The sequence below is a fragment of the Anas platyrhynchos genome, chromosome 1, assembly GCF_047663525.1.
Source record: "Anas platyrhynchos isolate ZD024472 breed Pekin duck chromosome 1, IASCAAS_PekinDuck_T2T, whole genome shotgun sequence".
Classification (NCBI taxonomy): Eukaryota; Metazoa; Chordata; class Aves; order Anseriformes; family Anatidae; genus Anas; species Anas platyrhynchos.
The window spans coordinates 90,308,811-90,320,871 of NC_092587.1; the positions used below are offsets into that span (position 1 = coordinate 90,308,811).

General features: G+C 49.7%; 1 long non-coding RNA gene across 2 annotated transcripts; it reads left to right on the top strand.

Moving 5' to 3' along the window:
- Positions 1 to 624: 624 nt before the first annotated feature.
- LOC106016638 (uncharacterized) lies at positions 625 to 11,757 on the top strand. 2 transcript variants are annotated; one of them, XR_005262828.2, is made up of 3 exons: positions 625 to 720; positions 4,316 to 4,415; positions 8,430 to 11,757. It is a non-coding gene; the product is annotated as an uncharacterized lncRNA (long non-coding RNA). The 2 variants fall into 2 exon arrangements; XR_011803633.1 differs by having other exon boundaries at positions 9,483 to 11,757.
- Positions 11,758 to 12,061: the final 304 nt, after the last annotated feature.

The following is a 12,061-nucleotide window of genomic DNA, read 5'->3' on the forward strand; positions in this document are numbered from 1 at the left end:
TTGTAGCCTTGGCTCGAGGCCCAGCGCAGAGCACCCATTTTGGTCACGCTACCATCTCATGGGCAGCACAGATCCCTGGTTTTGCAAGCCGGTTCCACATCTACAGAGGGCAAAAATAAGCTGGGGAGCCCTGCAGGGCTTTGCCAGCCTCTGTGGTTGGGTCACAGGACGTGCACTGGGCTATGTTGCTCATCTTCGTTCCCTTGCAAGCTGTAGCCCAGGGTGTCAGCTGCAGCGCAGCCTTGTGCACCATCCCACCAGCAAGAGGGAGATGAATTGGCCCTTGAGCTTGCGGTGAAAGCATGAAAACATGTGGGGTTGTGGCTGGAAAACTCCCCTCGCTTAGACACCTGAAGGGAAACCATCCAGATGTTGTTGGGTTTTGTTTTTTTTTGGTCTTAAAGTCTTGAATTTATAAACTAGCCTTGCGGGGATTGTTTTTTGTTGTTTTTATTGTTGTTTCACCCCAGCTGGTATGGGAAAGACTGATGTGGGGGAGAGGGAAGGGGCTAGTTACTAATAATTCCTGAGCACTTACAGCTGGCATAATTGGCAACAGGACTGTGCCGTCACCATGATTGTGCCTGATCCTCCTTTTGTGATGGGTCTTTTCCCCACAAAAGGATGGGCCTGAGGTATTGGGCCTTTTTGGAAGAGGCTGATCCTTTTGGGAAACCCTTTTGATGCTGACTTCAGCAGGATATAGACCAAGCTTTTAAGGTAGCTTCTACAGATTTTTAACAGAACCTGAAATCCAGTCTAGAAATGATATTGCACGTTGATGCTATCCAAAAAAGAATGATGAAATACTGCAGAAAAAAACCCAATGCCCATACTTGTTCCATCTTCAGCCCTAACCTAGACTTTCTTTACCCCCAGGTTTTGCCAGGGCTGTGTTTTGCTTCACAGCACGCTTTGGGTCAGCCAGGCATCCTGGTCCCTGACTGACAGCTCTTCTGGCAAAAGCCTGCAGTGTGTATCTGGCCTGTGAGGTGCCTTGTCAGCAGTGTTTTAGGTAGATATTCAGGTCCTGGGAGCATTTCACAATCTTGCTGGAAGCCCCTGGGCTGGCTGGAGTGCTCCTTGGGCGCTGTGAGGGAGCGTGGTGATGCTCAGCAGCTTGCAGGGTGGAGCTCATCCTCTTGCTTTAAAGCAGCTTGTCATGAATGCCCTCGTCTGAGAGAAAAGGGACAGTGGCGCTTCCCAGTGCTTGTACCCAGGAGAATAAAGGGAAGTGGGACTAGTGGGAGTCTTCAGAAGCCTCTAACTCACCATAGGAGCATAAATATCTTCAAGGGATTGCCCTGGGGTGCTTCTTAAAAAAGCAGCCGGGTTAAAGTGGCTTTGTTAAGTTTGTTCCCATGAATATGATTTTCCCCAGGCATGCTTTTTACATATACCTGTTAGATAAAAGCTACCACATGGTATAAAAAAACCAACACACAGGCCTCTTAATTAAAGATATGGGGCGAAGGAGGTTCCTCGTACAAACAAGAAAGCGATGAGGTGGTTCTGGTTTAAAGATCCCTGAGAAATAAAGCTGCCTGTGGCTGCTGTGGTGGTCCACCCAGGCTTCAGCACAGTGCCTGGCCTCTGTGAGTGCTGGTGGCTGAGAGACATGCAGGCGGCTATGTGCCCTCCTCGCTGACCGAGCAATGACAGGCATTGGGAAATCTGATGAGAAAGCTGCTCCTCTCAGTTTGCTCTCTAGGACTGGTCCCTCTGGTGTACCTTGCCCCGGTTATCCGCTGGCCTGTCCAGCTGGCACTAGGAACACAATTTCCCCAAACTCCTGTAGGGTTTTGCAAATATGTGGTGCATTTCAGAGGGTGGGCTCCTGCCATGCAAGTGATGGTGCCATGATTGCGTCCCTAGACGCAGTCGTAGTCCTGGGTCTCCCATCCCTACTCTGTGCTGAGCTTCCTTGTGTTGTCTTTCCATGGCACCTGGTGAGGGTGGATTTTCAAGTCCCTCTTTTTCAGAGGTGTGGCCCCTGATGTGAGGCAGGGTGATTTTTGCGTAGCTTTTCCCAGCTTGCCCATCATGAGCTGCAGAATTGATCCTGCAGTGCTCAGGGCCTAGCAGCGATGAATAGGTTACTCGCCCACAAAGGTGAGAGCATCACGCACAGGAAATGGGAGCAATGACTTGTGCTGGTGGAAAAGCCATCTGTTGGACATGCCTACTTTGTGCCAGGTAATGCAGTCACGCCAAAGACTCGCTTTGATGTAAATTCACTCCTGTGAACAAGCCTATAATCTTATATTTGAATGCCAAGAAACTCCTGTTGCTGAAGATTTGGAATCTGTAAATGCTGTTGTTGACATGTGATGACAGTAAAGACACATGGGATATGCCTTTCAAAACACATTGGTCTGAGATTTTTTGGGAGGGAAGGAAAAGGTGGAAAGGAAGTGGGGAGTGTCTTCACTGGCTGGGGGCTGTGGAACATTTGGTTTAGAAGACCTGTCTGCTGAGCAAGATGGGTGTTTGTGGCCTAATGGAATGGGGCTTCACAGTGCTATCCAGTCTTTGCTACCATAGTTTGTGCTCGTGTGGGTGTTTTGGGAGCTCAGCGATGTGCTGAGCCCCCTCCTGAGAGAACAATGTGATGGTGGGGATGCCAGGAGGAGCTGGGCTGTGCGTAGGGTGGCTGGCTGGTGAGGAAGGATGGTCCTCATGTGCCTGGACAGTGTGGCCACCAGGTACTGGCCCTTGGCTGGCAAATCCAGGGCTGTGATGGCCCAGGGACGAAAACCACCGTGCCATCAGCTGCCGGGCAGTGTTCACCCATGGAGGAGCTACGTGCTACGTGCTGTATGAACACAGGTTTCAAGGAACAGTCTGAAATAATAACAATGGATAATGGAGCAGTAGAACTGACTGAAAAAAAAAAAAAAAAAAAAAAAAGAAACTAATACCAATAGAAAACAGTGCTGCAAGAGCGGTGTGTGAGATCTGGAAGATAATCCAGACCTAGCAAACCACTGTGAGAGCGACAGCAGTTTATCTAGCGCTCCATCAGTCTGCTCATGGGAACCCGTGCAGCAAAGTATTTATTCCGAGGGCTAGTTGTGTAGGTGGCCTAGCATGTTATCGCAGAAACAAAATGTTAGTCATGAGAGCCTACTTGCCAGACATGCCTTCTGCATGCGCCTTCTCGTGCAGCAGCCGGCGTTATCTGCTGGCAGCAGCGGGTCGCTGCCAGCTTGGCATGGGAACGCGGCAGGACGGGGCTTGACTCGACGGGGAGCCTGGAAGCCAAGGCTGCTCCGCCAGCACCGGGCGCTGGGGCTGTATTTCCATGTCTAATCGGCCTAATTCGCATTTGAATTAATGCAGCGTATGTGAAGGAGCTTACAGCTAACAAGTGGTTGTGGTTTTGTTTTTCAAATCGCTATCTCGCCTTCTGATCAATGAAACTAACTCCGCGGCCTACAAACAAAGCTAACGTACTGAGGCTTCCCAACGTACCGAACTCCTAGGCTGGCTCAGTTTTTGGGTGCCCAGCTGTAGCTAAGCTTTCAGTGCCTTTTTAAAAGTGGATCCCAGGATGATGGAATTAGGCTCAACACAACAGAGGGTCCTAAATTACAAATTCCTAGGTTTTGAGTCCTTAGATCTGGTCTTCCCTTGCTTGTGCACTGTTAACAAGGGGTCACAGAACTGCGCAGTGCAAGCGTTAGTTTCATACCAGTGTTACTTAATCCAGAAACTTATTCCCCGGTGAGAAATAATGAGCAGTTTTACGTCAATGTAGTTGCACAGTTGCTAAGATCATTTTTCCTTCTTTTGGCCATTCTGATAGAGTTAAAGCAATATAACTCCTAGCATAGACTTTGCTCTTGAATATAAGCGAGCATTTTGTGAAACTTGTTCTGCTTCTGAAGATCTTGTGCTTCAAAACAGTTTTGTTATATGGTAGAGGTCTCTGGTCAGGTTCTTGGGACATTATTTCTGCAGTTGCCCATTCCTCAGTTACTCTATTTACAACATGATTCTCTTTTTTTTTTTTTTTTTTTTTTTTTCTTTTTTCTGCTCAGGTTGTCTTTAATTTTGAAAACAAGATAGAATCAGATGAATACAAAAAAGTTTAAATGCATTTTTTCATTATACAGTTCAGTCATGGAGGGGACTTGGCCACTAAAGGGGCTTTGTGCACGGGAGGCAGGTGATGAACTTTGAGGGGTGCAAGAAATCGTTGGCCTCAGACTGCAGCTTGACTGCAGCTTGGGGCTGCATTTAGCAGCCTTGCTTCACAACAAAACATCCTTTCATCTCTGTAAAAATCGTGTCTCTGGCTTATATCCTGCAGAATCTGATCTGACAGCAGATGTGGCTGCTCTCTGCGGTCCCTGTCACAGCCTTCCTACTTTGGATGGTGCTTCGCTCAGGGACTGAGGTTTTGGGGAGAGGTGAGTGGCTTGTACTGTGCTCCGTGTGGCATGGCCTGAGATGCCCAGGACATGGTTGCTCATGCCTGCTGGGGTGTGTGGTGCTGGGGAGGTTTGGTGCATGTTTTAGGAGAAAGGCAGCAGCTCCACATGTCATTTGTGTTTGTTGGTGGAGTCCTCAGCGAGGGCTTCATCTTTGCATACGTGCCATTTCATAGTGATCCTTCCTGTCCCGCACACTGCAGTTCATTACTTCTACGCTATCTGGGAGGCATTATCAGGTGCTGCAGGGAGACCCAAAGAAGGAGGAGGATGCAGGACCTGTGTGTGGCAAGGCCTCGTGGAGGAAGCAGAGGAGGCTTTGGTGGGCACCACGCAGCTGAGGCCTGGTCCCACCCTCGTCCTGACTTGTGAAGACATTCCCATCCACCACCACGCTGTTAATTTACATCCCAGCCCAAGTTGCCAGGGTTCTTTAACAATTGTTTTCTTGGTACATATTGATTTTATTCTGTTGCCTAAAGCCATAGAAATAATTAGCAGAAGAGTCTTCCCATCGCATTTGCCATGTAGTTAATGAGAAGTTTTATCACATAAAGCGTTTGTGTGAGAAAAGCAGACCTTTAGTAACACAAGTCTGCTTTCTCAGCTGCAGTGAAACAGCAGATCTCCATCGACTCCTTCAGGTCCTCATTTCACAATAGCAGCAGAAAAATGGTCCTGGATGTCGTGGCAAACCCTGGTGTCCTCTGTTTCAGGCACACTTGGAGGCCCTGCAGGTGCTCCAGCAACAATCCTACTGTTAAGCGGCTTGTGGGGGGATTAAGCTGACTTGGTGCTCATCAGTGTCAACGCCATGTTCCCCCTGGTGTCCTTTCTGTCACCATGGGAGACTCTGGCTCAGATGAGCCAAGCAGTCTCCTTCTGCCCCTCTCTTTCGCCCTGCACCCTAGCAGTGGGTGCGGTGTCCTGCTCAGGAGGTGGCCAGCCAACCATCTACGCTGTGTCCACCCCTCCTGCACAGTGTGGTGGTGCCAGGCCATGGCTCACAGACAGGGAGATAGCAGCCTTGCAGATTTGCACACGTTTGGAGGTGGCGATGGTGGATAAGTGCGTGCTGAGTATTGCTTGTTGTGACTGCTGACTGCAAGCTCAACCTTCAGGTGCTGCTGGGAGTGGCGGAAAGGTTCTCTGATGGTGTGTCTGTATTTGTGTGTATACAGGGCAGAGATGAAAAAGAGACTTGCACATGCCAGCAGGTAATTTGGGTATTGATAATGAATCCTTCCCTTGTAACCAGGTGGCTTAAATGCAGCTGATGGCCTAGAGAGAATAATGTTTATTCCTGAAATGAAGGCTCTTCAGCAGGCTTTTCTGGCTGCAGTCCAACGCTTGATATCCATTACTTAAATCAGAATAGGCAATGTGTGTCCCAGAGAGGAACTGAGGCTGGTGGCTGCCTCAAGGTGTAGGTCAGTCTCACCTTCCATAAAGCAGGGTGGAAGCATGTGCTTGGAGCTCTGCCTCTCTGCAGAGGTGCTGTGCCAGGCGGCTGGTGCTCCTCTGAAGCTGCTCACAATTAAGTGCCTGTTCCTGCTCGTGTCGTGCACAGAGAGGTCGTGCTTTGGTGGGGAGTGCAAGATCAGCTGCAGCTGGCTTTGAGTCCAGTAGCACTGCTTCATGTTGCATTCTTCATGCTGAGACGGGGTCTCAGCATGTGGAAAAGCAGTCAAATACATGGGCTGCTGGTATTCCTTTGGAGGGGTTCCTGGCTGGCAAAGTGGGGTGGGTGGAGGTGCAGAGCAGGACCCTGGGGAGGGCCCTCTCAGCACAGACCTCAGGTCAGCAGGTTCTGCTTTCAGGTCCTCTACTGCAAGCTGCAGTAAGCAGCGTGCCTTTTATTTCTGCAGCCACTGCCCTACTTGCATGGTAAGCTCTTTGGGCCTGGGTGCTATTTGTCTTCCTGTTGTGCCCTGCAGCCTTGGTTAGATGTGATGCTCTGTGGGCACTCAAGGTGGCTGCTGGGCTGGGGGTGCAGGCGGGCAGCCTGCCTGGGGTCACATCCTGAACCCAGGCTCCAGGGATCTGAATTGCCTTCTGTATACTGTGCTTAGCACCCAGGGCTGGTATAAGCACCCAAGTTAGATGCCCAAAGCTAGTCTAAGGTAGTCTGACTATTCTCATCCTCTTTCCATATGTATTTTTTTTATGCATATGCTTATATGATCGATTCTTGTGTGGTCATTTCCACCAAGAGGCTCTTCTACACACAGTCAGTGTTGTGGTGCCCTTTGCCTGGATAACCAACATGTGTTGATTGTTGTCCTGCAGCTGTATTTGTTGGAGTGAGGGCTCATCTATTGCTTGTGTGCCTCCAGACTGCGGTTTGAGATGCATGTTCGGTTCGGTTGATGTTCGAGTGTATTTAAAAATATCATTTCTCTAAGCCTTTTCCAAATGTTTCTGTTGCACCAGTGGAAAAGGAGAAGTTCTGCTTGCTGAAAGCCCCCTTTCTCTTAGATCTCTGTCAGTGCCTTGCCCAGCTTAGATAAAATACCCACATCACAGCTCACAGCTTTTTATAATGTTAGAAGTGAACTTCTCATCTGAGTCTTGCAGAAAAGAGCCTATAACCTCAAAACAGCTGTAACTGAATGAGCAGCAGCTGGGCTATAAATTGGTTGCTTCTTCAGAGGCAGCAGTTTTTTCTTCTCTTTGAGTAGCTGGCCAAGCTATATTGCTTGCTCCTTTTTAATTTAAGGCAAGTTCGCCCTCACTCAGCTGTGCTAAAGGAAGACAGCACCATCATTATGGCTGCTGTGCCCGATGGAGGCAGCTGATCAAGTGGCAGACCTTCCTGGTGTCCTGTGAAGAGATCCCTGCGAGCGTTTCCCAGGCACAACCCACCCGCCTGCAGCAAGCAGCTGCCTCCGGGTGTCTGAGGGTTTGCCCTCGGCACAAATGCTCAGGGCAGGAAGGCAACGCGAAGCCCCGACTAGATCTGCCAGCAAAACGGCTTGTTATCTGCACCCCGCCGGGGATGAAAGCAGCCCCATCTGGCTACTTAAACTCTTTGAATGACTGTGTTGTGACTGAAGTAGATTAAGGAGGAAGGCAGGTTATGAGTATGTAGGGATGCTGACACAGCAAGATTTGGAAATCCTGTCCACTTGTGACCTCTCATTTAGAGCAGGCTGTTGTGCGTAGCTCTGAAATGAACCCCCATTAGTTCTGGGCTGGATACAAGAGTGGCTGCTTACATCCCCAGCAGTGGAAAGGTGCCTAATGGCATTTTAAACGGTGGAGGATGGAGAGGGCAGCAAATCCCTGAGTGTCTTCTGTGGTTAAGGTAGACTCTGAGCTCCCAGCTACTTAAAGCTGCGTGTGATGAGAAGCAAGACTGGAGTCAATGTTTTGATTTCAGTGGGCTTTGTGACAAGGCTATGTGGCAAGCCCACTGAAGCCATTTCAAGTCTTGCCCACGATCTATATGTATTAGGGCAATGCCTTGTTTCCACATAAAACGAGACATTTCACAGCTCAGAGTTGCTTATCTCATATGTGGTGAAAGCAGCGATTCTATTGCTGGAGAGCAGGAATCCGTAGTTTCTTATTATCAGATATATCTTTCCTGGGGTTGATCTTTGAGCCTCTCTAAAAAGCTCAGGAACTACTAAAGTCACAGTTGGCATTTATCCCCAAAGTGATTTTCCTGGCAAAGCTTTGACAGGTAGGCTTTAGCAGAAGGAAAGGAGGGGAAGAAATTGGAATTTCCCTCTGCAATTCATTGTGACCAGGAAGCAGTATTCTCCTTGCACACCTGCAGGTAACCTTCAGGTGGGATGCTCCTGGAGTCCTTTCCAACGAGCAGGAGGTGTTGTGTCTGGAGTCTTGTCTTCTACTTAAATGTCATGTATCAAGGGGTTTCCCTTCCAGCAGCTGCCTAGCATTTTGAAGTACACTTTGAGGAAAGCTAATTGTTATCGCTGCAGAAAATTCTCCCACTTGTTAAATGAATTCAAATGAATTTTTCAGTCCTTTTCAGACAGCATCTCAGCCCAGACTGAGCTGGCCAAAGCAGATTGCTATCATCCTAACTAGCTCAACGCTGCCCTAATGAATTTCTGGCTTGAGGATGAACTTTCCTCTCAAAACATGCGTGTCTGCAAACACAACTGCGAATGTAGCAGGTGGAGAGGCTGCAGTCCAGCATGTTCCTTCAGATACAGATCTGCCTTGAAACAGCAACGTGGGCCTGATTCCCCTTGCCAGGTTTTTCAGTGGCTTTACTTGTGTGCGAGGCATGGGGCTGTGCCTCAACACAGCAAGAAGAGGGAGGAGCAGGAGCTGGCATCGGCAGGGAGCAGGATGGGGAAAGAGGGAGCCTGGTGGGAAACCAAGCTCCTCATCCCTGTGCCATTTCTGATGGGGATGGTGTTTGCCGGGCTGTTGAGGGACACCACGTCCCTTGCTGGGTGCGTATAATGTGAGTTGTGGGAACTACTGATCAGTACAAGATTGGAGGACTTCTCCTTGGCTTGAGTAATCACTTCCACAAATGTTCTGCTGACCTCAGAAGCTGGTGAAAACTGCCCTCATCTAAACCAGATCTGCGCAGAAACAGGATCAGGTCTTGCAAAATATTTAGTTATTGCACCCGATATGTCCGGGTAATTCAGCAGACAATAGCTGCTTTCTCCTCTGACAAGAGCTTTGCTGATTGCCCAACTGGGCAGGGAGAAGAAATGTGGAGCAGGGTTCCTGCAACAGCAGCTCCTGGAGCAGTGAGGACAGTGGCGCCAGGGAGGTGTGCAGGGGAGAAGGGCCGGGCATCTGTAATGTGAAGTGAAAACCCAAATCAAATCAGGGAGTCAAAGCATTGCTGGCAGTTCCTGTTTGCTTTTCTATCCGATTTGCTTTAGCAGCCAAGCAGGCCCTGCATTTCTCTGGGAGCCCAGGTGCCCTGCATGGTATGGAGCCTGGGATGGCAGCTGTCTCTGGACTGAAGGTGCTGGGGGCTCCCTTTGGGTCCCTGCTTCAATCCTTCAGCTTGCCCTGAAGCTTCTCCCTTCCTCATTTCTTATACAGGAAAGGTTTTTATCCCCCACTTGGACCTGTGGCAAAGTGCATCAAGGGCGGGCAGTGTCTGTCTCCCTGGCAGACTGGTTCTCAAACTTTCCTCTTGTTCACCTCGCTGGCTTGGGACTCTGCTTCTTGCTGCGAGGCTGCCCTTCCACTCCAGTTGCAGCTTCACCCCTCCACCTGTGGTGAGGGGTCCTGGTGCTGCCTTTGGCCCAGGACCTTCCTTGCAGAGAGCAGGACCTTACAGCCTTGACAAATCCTCCTGCACGGGGCTGGAGCTGACGGCTGCTGACTCACGAGAGGAGCTGCGTGCACACTCGAGCGAGGCGCTGAGCCAAGGACAGAGAGGGACAGGGCTTGGCACCTGACCGAACATCGCCGTCTCCTTGTGTGGGTGTGCAGAGCCGTTCCTGCGGGGATGTTGAACCAGTCCTGTTTGCAGTGTTTGGCTGCTGGTGAGCCTCTGCCTCGGGGCAGGAGACTGGCGCGGCACGCAGGCGGGCACGGCACAGGGGAGCAGCAGGATCGTGGGTATCGCCGTGAGTTACCAGGATCTGCAGGGCTCCTGCAGGAGGAGGACAGGGCTCGGACCCCACGGCCTCTTGCCCTTATGCCTTCCTGGATGCAGCACACCTACCCCTGAGGCAGGCTGGTTCAAGGATATTCGTTCAGTGTTGCCTCTTCCACTGCCCTTTGGTCTCGCTCTTACGCGTGTGTTTGTCCGATGAGCTGGAGAAGCAGGTTGCACCTCTCCTTTCAAGGTGTTTAGGTCACCTGGTGATTCTCTCGTCCTCCTAGCCCCAGCTGGTGTTTCCAACTCCAGCCTGCTGGCAGCTGCTTCAGTTTCAAAACAGGAGAAAAAAACAAACAAACAAACAAAAAAAAAACACACACAAAAACTGTGTTTTTCCTTTTTAAATAGGTCTTACGCTATATTTTTAAAATGAATAAAAGCCTCCAAAAGAGGAAGTGACAAGGAAGAAGGGGAAACTAGTGACTATCAAGGTGCTTGGCTCAGTGGAATCACTCAGGCTGCCTTTCTGAAGTTAACTTCCTGCACTGCCAAAAACACTTACAATAAATGTATTTCAGAAAAAAAATGAGAGTGATCTCGTCAGTTTCTCTCTGAAAAAAACAGAAAGTGCTTTTTGACAGTGGATCACCGCATGCTATTACGTGAGGTGGGAGTCTCCAGTGAGCCATTTTCCTGCAAACTGATTTGAGGAAGAATTACTCAGCAGAAGTTCCCTTCAGATACATTGAGACATTTGCAGATTTCACCTGCTTCCTAAAAGCAAAGCAAGCCTGCGCTGTGATTTTAAAAAGTTCAGGTATATTGATAAGGGCCTCCCTAGAGATGAGTGACTCTGGTTCTTGGGGGCTCCCGCTGGAGGGTTACTTGCTTTGCCCAGACCTGGCTCTGGCTGACCGAGGCTGAACTGCCGTGGCTGGGATCCCACACAGGGGTTGTGCTTACTGTGCAGAAGGTAGCAATAGCTCTGCTGTCTGATGGACACAAAGAATCTCATGGTGCTTCGGTGCTGCTCAGGAGCAAATGAAGCAAAGAGCAGTCCTCTGATGTAGAAGTCCCATGGCGTGTGGGCGGACTGCAGTCAATGTAGCCTCCACCCCACTTTGGCAGGAGCTGGACTCTCCAGGAACAAGACCGTGGGATTGCAGGCCATGAGCCATCACCCATCCTTTCTTTTGTGCTTCAAGAAGTGAACCTGGGCAGGGCTTCGCTTTTGTTTTTAGGATGAAGGCTGGTTTGGGGTTTGAGTCCTTTAAAGCTATTTTTTGTGGGTTGCTCCCTCACCTGGAGCACCAGGGAGAAGACCATATCAGGACCAAGATGCTGCTGGATATTTACTTCAAGGTCCTGCCACGTGCCTACACACAAGACACACAGTACCAGCAGTGCTACCATTTTTGTGCATACTCTTCCTGCTCACAGTCAGTGTGAGCACTTGTTGCAAGTGGCTATCAGAGTGCGGTGGAGCAGAAGGGAGGAATTCAGATTCTCTCTGGTTTCCAGTAGCATATGGCATAACAGTGCTACCCGTGAGGTGTTCATGTCTTGAGGTTTCTCAGTATTAGCCTGAAGAGCTGGTGGGAGCGGAGTGTTCCCGAGAAGTGATCAGTGGAACAGCAATTTCCTGCAGATGCTGCTCCGTGTGAGGTGCTGGGAATGAGTCCTCCTCTGATTCACCACCTGCTGTCCCCAGGGCCAGACCGTTCCCAGCCCGAGGGCTCTGTGCTCCCTCACAGTGCAGAGGGGTCAGCAAGTCTCTGCAACTGCCTTGAATGGAATAGAGTGGAAACAGTTCCCAGAAACACATTACAATTGGAATGGAAAGAATCGAGGCTAAATCGGAAACTGAAGAGAGCGTCCCAGGCTCAAATACAAGGAAAATGTCCTTCACCTCTCAGAAAGGAGTGTTCACAGTTTACCACTGGCAAAAAATTATCTGGGTTATCCAGAATGCTTTTCCCTCTTTTCCTTGTAAACCTGATGCACTAGAAGACAGAAGTAAAGGAGTAATGTAGATGCAATGAACTTTCACTGTGCTTGCACCAAGCCCCTT